Source organism: Bufo gargarizans, chromosome 8 (assembly GCF_014858855.1).
Source record: "Bufo gargarizans isolate SCDJY-AF-19 chromosome 8, ASM1485885v1, whole genome shotgun sequence".
NCBI classification, from domain to species: domain Eukaryota; kingdom Metazoa; phylum Chordata; class Amphibia; order Anura; family Bufonidae; genus Bufo; species Bufo gargarizans.
The window spans coordinates 59382020-59391354 of NC_058087.1; positions in this window are offsets into that span (position 1 = coordinate 59382020).

A 9335-nucleotide genomic window follows, 5' to 3' on the forward strand; every position below is an offset into this window, starting at 1 on the left:
ACGATCTGACACTAACTCACCAATATCAGGATCTGACTGTAAGATAGGCCAGTGTCTCAGAAGGATCTCACGTACCTGTTTGTCTGCTTTATCGTACGTGGCTATAATCCTTGGGGTGTTCTGACCATGCAACCTTTGCTTGGGAACCAATAGTTGATCACGGCTAACACTCATGGAGTGATGGTATGCTCTTTTGAGTGTTTGCTGAGAATAACCCCTACGCGTAAACCGTGTCCTCAGATCATTTGCGGCCACCTTGAAATCCCTCATTTCTGAGCAATTCCTCCTAGCCCTCAGGAATTGGCCCTTGGGAATGCCACTCCTGAGGGCTAGGGGATGGCCACTATCCCACCTCAGCAGGCTGTTGGTAGCAGTCTGCTTGCAGAACAGATTAGTAGTGATCTTATCTGTCCCCACAGCAACAGTCAGATCCAAGAACATGATTTCATGCTCATTGATGTCAGACTTTAGTTCCCTGAAGTATGGGGGGGAGGGATCTGATGATGTGTATCTTCTTTGGACTTGTAGTTATATTTCGAGATTTTGGAGAGAAGTGATAAGCAGGATTTTGGAGCTGCATATGTTAATTATACCGGTAGAGTTTGAAATATGTGTCCTTGGAGACATATCTGGCTTTAGGTCAGTCTCACACCGAGTAATAGCCTCTAAACTCCTGTTCCTAGCGGTAAGATGTATTGCTAAATTTTGGATGCAGAAAACCCCCCCTATTTAAAGTTCTGGGAGAACTCTGTGAAGTCGGATCTGTTTTGTGAGAAACTAACCGCAGTCACTGAGGAAAAAAATAAGTTGTTTACAGAAACTTGGAAGAGATGGTAAACTTTGAGGGGATTGGACTGAGCTCATAAGGCAATTGGGAGGGAAGGTATAGAGAGTGGACGGAAAGAGAAAAAGAGAAAAGATGGTGGTTTTTCTGTTTTTTTTTTAAAAATATTTTTTGGGAGATAAAGGGAAGGGGGGGAAGATAAAAGAGGAAAAAAGAATATAGCAGGTACACTTTTTACATGTTTCTTTTATTCTAATTTAGGGTACTTTCACACTTGCATCAGAGGATTCCTGCAATCCGGACGCAAACTTATGGCATTTGTCAGACAGATGCAGATCCGTCTGACAAATGCATTGAAATACTGGATCCGTCTTTCCAGTTTCATATGGAAAAATGGATCCAGTATATTTTTTTTCCCCACAGATTTAAAGGTCTACTCATGCATGGACCAGAAGAACGGACCCGTCAATGCGGCAATTAATACATTTCAATGGAAATTAATGCCGGATCTGACATTTCGGCAAGTGTTCAGGATTTTCGTCCGGAGAGAAAACTGCAGCGTGCTGCGATATTTTCTTCATCCAAAAAACGTAAGAGGGACTGAACTGATGCATACTGAACGGAATGCTCTCCATTCAGAATGCATTAGGATAAAACTGATCAGTTTTTTCGGTATTGAGCCCCTAGGAAGGAACAATATCGGAAAAGAAAAACGCTAGTTTGAAAGTACCCTTAGACTCGCACATGATTCTCTGCATTTCAATGACATACATATAGAGCTTTTCAAATTCATCTATTTATTACAATTTTAAGTAAATCTGTCACCTTGGACAAGCCTTATTGCACATATAGAAAGAAAAAAAAACACAATGGTCACTGAAATAACTTGAAACTGACAAAAGTAATAATAAATACAAATTTACTGAAAATCAAGTAATGGAAATCAGACATTTCTTTTAAATTGTGGTTCAACAGAATAAGTTTAAGAAACAAACTAATGAAACAGCGTAACCTCGCGATCACTCATTCACGCTCCCGCTCTGCCTTCATGAATGAAATGGCAGGAGCGTGAATGAGTGAGCATCGCGAGGTTACGCTGCCGCTTTCATAGTGAGTTGTACAGAGGATTGCCTGAGTTTAAAGTACAAACACTGCTTGGATTACTGTACCATGACTTTGCTTATGAAAACTGCTGTGTGCGGGGCCCGATGTATTACAGTACAGTGACTGCATCGGGCACCGCCTCCAGTGTTGCCAGCCTCCATCCCCTCCTCACATCCCGCTGATACATCGCAGTGCGGCAGCGAAATATCAGCGGCATCAGAGTTGGCAGCGTTTGCTTTATAAGAAGCAGTCATTTTCCACCCACTATTATAAATTCATTCTTTATTGTTTAAAAGATATATATAAATACATAATTGTGGACAGATTACATTTAATGGCAGGGACTACAGGACAATACTGCGACAAAAAAAGGTTGCCCCCTCCACACCACTCCTGCAGGCGACAGTACAATGTTTAAAAGATGTGTGCACAATATCTATAACACTATTGTACAGTCACTAATAACAGGTAAGTGCGGATTACAGATAGTCAGCTGTGCTAGTCAAAATCAATTAATTATCACCCTACTATAATAACAGAGCTGAAGTTGTAATCCATTACTAAGAGTTACCTAGGCATACTTCCATATCCATTACAACACGGCAGCTCGGTACATGGTGACACTGCATGACCTATGTGTTCTAAGACAAAAAGTGACTTCGCATTGTACAATCACAGATGTCAAATGGGTGTAATGAACATACAATATATGTATGTGCTGTTCAAAGCACAAAACATAAAAATAAAAAAAACTCTTGTCATATACTGCTATAAAGGTTACCTACTGTTAGAAGTCTCCCAAAGGGGATGCTTGCATATCCATAACCTTATCTCAACATCTATGAATACTTAAATGGCAAATGGGGCACAAAAGCCATGGTCCAACAGCAGTGTAACACTTACATAGCACAGAGTAAATACCAGGAGTGAGGGGAGGGCTCCAACCCTGACGCGAGTTTCGCCTTTGCTTACTATTAGGGGCGCCCCGAAGTTATTATAAAAGGGTGATAATTAATTGATTTTGACTAGCACAGCTGACTATCTGTAATCCGCACTTACCTGTTATTACCTGTTATTAGTGACTGTAAAATAGTGTTATAGATAATGTACACACATCTTTTAAACATTGTACTGTCGCCAGCAGGAGTGGTGTGGAGGGGGCAACCTTTTTTGTCGCAGTATTGTCCTGTAGTCACTGCCATTAAATGTAATCTGTCCACAATTATGTATTTATATACAAACCGGATTCCCAAAAAGTTGGGACACTAAACAAATTGTGAATAAAAACTGAATGCAATGATGTGGAGATGGCAAATGTCAATATTTTATTTGTAATAGAACGTAGATGACAGATCAAACGTTTAATCTGAGTAAATGTATCATTTTAAAGGAAAAATACGTTGATTCAAATTTTCACGGTGTCAACAAATCCCCAAAAAGTTGGGACAAGAAGTAATGAGGCTGGAAAAAGTAAATTTGAGCAGAACGAAGAGCTGGAAGACCAATTAACACTAATTAGGTCAATTGGCAACATGATTGGGTATAAAAAGAGCTTCTCAGAGTGGCAGTGTCTCTCAGAAGCCAAGATGGGTAGAGGATCACCAATTCCCACAATGTTGCGCAGAAAGATAGTGAAGCAATATCAGAAAGGTGTTACCCAGCAAAAAATTGCAAAGACTTTGCATCTATCATCATCAACTGTGCATAACATCATCCGAAGATTCAGAGAATCTGGAACAATCTCTGTGCATAAGGGTCAAGGCCGTAAAACCATACTGGATGCCCGTGATCTCCGAGCCCTTAAACGACACTGCACCACAAACAGGAATGCTACTGTAAAGGAAATCACAGAATGGGCTCAGGAATACTTCCAGAAACCATTGTCAGTGAACACAATCCACCGTGCCATCCCCCATTGCCAGCTGAAACTCTACAGTGCAAAAAAGAAGCCATTTCTAAGCAAGATCCACAAGCTCAGGCATTTTCACTGGGCCAGGGATCATTTAAAATGGAGTGTGGCAAAATGGAAGACTGTTCTGTGGTCAGACGAGTCACGATTCGAAGTTCTTTTTGGAAATCTGGGACGCCATGTCATCCAGACCAAAGAGGACAAGGACAACCCAAGTTGTTATCAACGCTCAGTTCAGAAGCCTGCATCTCTGATGGTGTGGGGTTGCATGAGTGCGTGTGGCATGGGCAGCTTGCATGTCTGAAAAGGCACCATCAATGCAGAAAAATATATTCAGGTTCTAGAACAACATATGCTCCCATCCAGACGTCATCTCTTTCAGGGAAGACCCTGCATTTTTTAACAAGATAATGCCAGACCACATTCTGCCTCAATCACAACATCATGGCTGCGTAGGAGAAGGATCCGGGTACTGAAATGGCCAGTCTGCAGTCCAGATCTTTCACCTATAGAGAACATTTGGCGCATCATAAAGAGGAAGGTGCAACAAAGAAGGCCCAAGACGATTGAACAGTTAGAGGCCTGTATTAGACAAGAATGGGAGAGCATTCCTATTTCTAAACTTGAGAAACTGGTCTCCTCGGTCCCCAGACGTCTGTTGAGTGTTGTAAGAAGAAGGGGAGATGCCACACAGTGGTGAAAATGGCCTTGTCCCAACTTTTTGGGGATTTGTTGACACCATGAAATTCTGATTCAACATATTTTTCCCTAAAATGGTACATTTTCTAAGTTTAAACTTTTGTTCCGTGATTTATGTTCTATTCTGAATAAAATATTAGAAGTTGGCACCTCCACATCATTGCATTCAGTTTTTATTCACGATTTGTATAGTGCCCCAACTTTTTTGGAATCCGGTTTGTATATTTTTTAAAGAATAAAGAATGAATTTATAATATACACTCACCTAAAGAATTATTAGGAACACCTGTTCTATTTGTCATTAATGCAATTATCTAGTCAACCAATCACATGGCAGTTGCTTCAATGCATTTAGGGGGGTGGTCCTGGTCAAGACAATCTCCTGAACTCCAAACTGAATGTCAGAATGGAAAAGAAAGGTGATTTAAGCAATTTTGAGCGTGGCATAGTTGTTGGTGCCAGACGGGCCGGTCTGAGTATTTCACAATCTGCTCAGTTACTGAGATTTTCACGCACAACCATTTCTAGGGTTTACAAAGAATGGTGTGAAAAGGGAAGAACAACCAGTATGCGGCAGTCCTGTGGGCAAAAATGCCTTGTGGATGCTAGAGGTCAGAGGAGAATGGGCCGACTGATTCAAGATGATAGAAGAGCAACGTTGACTGAAATAACCACTCGTTACAACCGAGGTATGCAGCAAAGCATTTGTGAAGCCACAACACGCACAATCTTGAGGCGGATGGGCTACAACAGCAGAAGACCCCACCGGGTACCACTCATCTCCACTACAAATAAGAAAAAGAGGCTACAATTTGCACGAGATCACCAACATTGGACTGTTGAAGACTGGAAAAATGTTGCCTGGTCCGATGAGTCTCAATTTCTGTTGAGACATTAAAATGGTCCGAATTTGGCGTAAACAGAATGAGAACATGTATCCATCCTCTGATGGCTACTTCCAGCAGGATAATGCACCATGTCACAAAGCTCGAATCATTTCAAATTGGTTTCTTGAACATGACAATGAGTTCACTGTACTAAAATGGCCCCCACAGTCACCAGATCTCAACCCAATAGAGCATCTTTGGGATGTGGTGGAACGGGAGCTTCGTGCCCTGGATGTGCATCCCTCAAATCTCCATCAACTGCAAGATGCTATTCTATCAATATGGGCCAACATTTCTAAAGAATGCTATCAGCACCTTGTTGAATCAATGCCACGTAGAATTAAGGCAGTTCTGAAGGCAAAAGGGGGTCACCGTATTAGTATGGTGTTCCTAATAATTCTTTAGGTGAGTGTATATGTGTGTGTTAATATAGTTGGAGAATCAGGTGCTGATATTTCCTTATACCTTATGTCTGTGGAGGCGCCACTCCTGGTTTTGGCTCACAATCACTAATGGAAATCATTGACCAAAACGTGTGAAAAAGGCCTTAGCCAAAGACGACTTAATAAAAGACGACTGAGGAGGAAACCAACGTTGAAAGCAAATTGCGAAAAAGCTTCTCGGACAATGTCCTTTGGACAGATGAGACAAAACTGGAGCTTTTTGGCAAGTCACATCAGCTCCATGTTCACATATGCAAAAATGAAGCATACAAAGAAACGACATTGGGGTAGATTAATCCAAACTAGTGTAATGGAAACTGGATTCCAATAGCAACCAATAAGATACCACCTTTCATTTTTCAGAGCTCCTTTGGAAAATGAAAGGTGAAATCTGGTTGCTATGGGCAACAAAGTCAGTTTTCCTTTATAGCAATTTAATAAAACCCCCATTGTACCTGCTGTGAAAACATTGAGGAGGCTTGGTTATGTCTTGCTTTGTTGCATCTGGCACAGGGTACAATGAAATGTCAAGACTATGAAGGCATTCTAGAGAGAAATGTGCTGTCCTGTATCAATCGAAGGTAATGGGTCCTCCAACAGGATAATGACCCAAAATATGCAGCTAAAAACATCCAAGAATGGTTAAGAGCAAAGAAAGCATTGGACTATTTTGAAGTGGACTTCTATAAGCCCTGATCTTAATACTTTTGAACAGCTGAATCATGCAGTCTGGAGAAGGAAGCCTTCAAACCTGAGACAACTGGAGCAGTTTGCTGACGGGAACTGGGCCAAAATACCTGTGGACTGGTGCAAAAGTGTAATTGAGAGTTAGGCCAGGTTCACGTCACTGTTTATCTATCCGTTCTTCTGATCCATAAAAAGAAGTCCAGGCCAGTTTCATTAGTTTTATAAATTATTCTGTTGAACCAATTCAAAAGAAATGTCTGATTTTCAATATGCTAATCTAATACAGTCCTAATCAAACGTTTAAGAACACTTGAAAAATGGCAAAAAATCATATTTTACTTTGTTGGATCTTAACAAGGTTCCAAGTAGAGCTTCAACATGCAACAATAAGAAATGACAGGGAGACAAAGCATTTTTTGAGCATTCAATAAATTGAAAATAAAGATTAAACTGAAACGGGCTGTTTTTCAGCTGATCAAAAGTTTAGGACCACATGCCTTTAAAAGGTCAAATCTGTGCAAAGATGTGGATTCATTGTCATTTTCTGTCAGGCAGTCACATGTTGTAATGGAAAAGGCAAAAAAATTCTTCCTTTTTGAACGTGGTCGGGTTGTTGAACTGCATAAGCAGGGTCTCTCACAACGCGCCATCGCTGCTGAGGTGGGACGCAGTAAGACAGTCATTTGGAATTTCTTAAATGATCCTGAGGGTTGTGGAACAAAAAAGTCAAGTGGAAGACCCCAAAAAATTTCACCAGCACTCAGCCGCAGGATCCAATTGGCTGTCCATCAAGACAATGGACGATCCTCGACCCAAATTAAGGCCCTTACTGGTGCTGACTGCAAACCCATAACCATCAGATGGCATCTGAGACTGAAGGGCTTTAAAAACGAAAAACATCTTCAAAGACCTCGTCTCCTTGAACGCCACAGAACTGCTCGTTTGGACTTTGCAAGAGAACACCAAACATGGGACATTCAAAGGTGGAAGAAAATCTTATTCTCTGATGAGAAAAAAATTAACCTTGATGGTTTCCAACATTACTGGCATGACAAGCAGATCCCACCTGAGATGTTTTCTACGCGCCACAGTGGAGGGGGCGCCATAATGGTCTGGGGCGCTTTTTCCTTCACTGGAACAATGGAGCTTCAGGAAGTGCAGGGACGTCAAACAGCCGCTTTCTATGTCCAGATGTTGCAGAGAGCATTCCTTATGACTGAGGGCCCTCGTCTGTGTGGTAACGACTGGGTTTTTCAACAGCATAACGCTACAGTACACAATGCCCACAGGACAAGGGACTTCTTCCAGGAGAATAACATCACTCTTTTGGCCCATCCTGCGTGTTCCTCTGATCTAAATCCAATTGAGAACCTTTGGGGATGAATGGCAAGGGAAGTTTACAAAAATGGACAACAGTTCCAGACAGTAGATGGCCTTCGTGCGGTCGTCTTCACCACTTGGAGAAATGTTTCCACTCACCTCATGGAAACGTTTGCATCAAGCATGCCGAAACAAATTTTTGAAGTGATCAACAATAACGGCGGAGCTACTCATTACTGAGTTCATGTTTGGAAGTTGGATTTCTGTTTTGGGGGGGGTTTATATTTTTTTTTGGGAGGTGTGGTCCTAAACTTTTGATCAGCTGAAAAACAGCCGGTTTCAGTTTATTAGTTGTTTTTTCATTAAATTGAATGCTCAAAAAAATGTTTTGTCTCACTCCCATTTCTTCTTGTTGCATGTTGAAGCTCTACTTGGAACCTTGTTAAGATCCAGCCATGCTAAATATGATTTTTGCCATTTTTTATGTGGTCTTAAACTTTTGATCAGGACTGTATATAAGGCTTGAGTGTATGTGTGTATGTCTGCTAAAGGATCCGCATCGTCGCATTTACAATCACAAAATTTGGCACACAGGTACATCAGGTGTCGGGGGAGGTTTTAGACCGGGTCTAAGTTCTCTAGCACGTACCGTTCCTGAGATATTCCCAAGAAAATGCATTAGCCAATAGAAGCCTTGTCACATGACCCTTATCAGCCAATAGAAGCTTAGTCTCCACATACACACAGTTTTACACCAGGTTTTCATAACAATCCAGCCATTTTTCTTCACTGCTGTAGGTCAGCTTTAACCCCTTCTACCACGGGCCAGTTTTCACCCTCCTTCTCAGGCCATTTTTTGCAAATCTGACATTTGTCACTTTATGTGGTAATAACTTTGGAGCACTTTTTTTTATTCAAGCCATTCTGAGACTGTTTTCTCGTGACACATTGTATTTCATGACAGTTATAAATTTGAGTCCATATATTTCCCCTTTAGTTATAAAAAATCCCAAATTTACAAAAAAATGAAAAATTCGCAATTATCAAATTTAAATTTCTCTGCTTCATAAAATATTTATTACTTAACATTCCCCATATGTCTACTTTATGTTGCATCATTTTGGTAATGTCATTTAATTTTTTTAGGACGTAAGAAAGCTTAGAATTTTAGAAGCAATTCTAAAAATTTGTAAGAAAATGTCAAAAACCCACTTTTTAAGAACCAGTACAGTTCTGAAGTCAATTTGTGGGGCTTACATAGTAGAAAACCCCCACAAATGACCCCATTGTAGAAACTACACCCCTCAAGTTACTAAAAACTGTTTTTAACCCTTTAGTTGTTCCACAAGAATTTAAGGAAAATGGAGATTACATTTCTAAATTTTCACTTTTCTGGCAAATTTTCCATTTTAATCCATTTTTTCTTTAACACATTAAGGGTTAAAGACCAAACAAAACTCAATATTTATTACCCTGATTCTGCGGTTTGCAGAAACACCCCA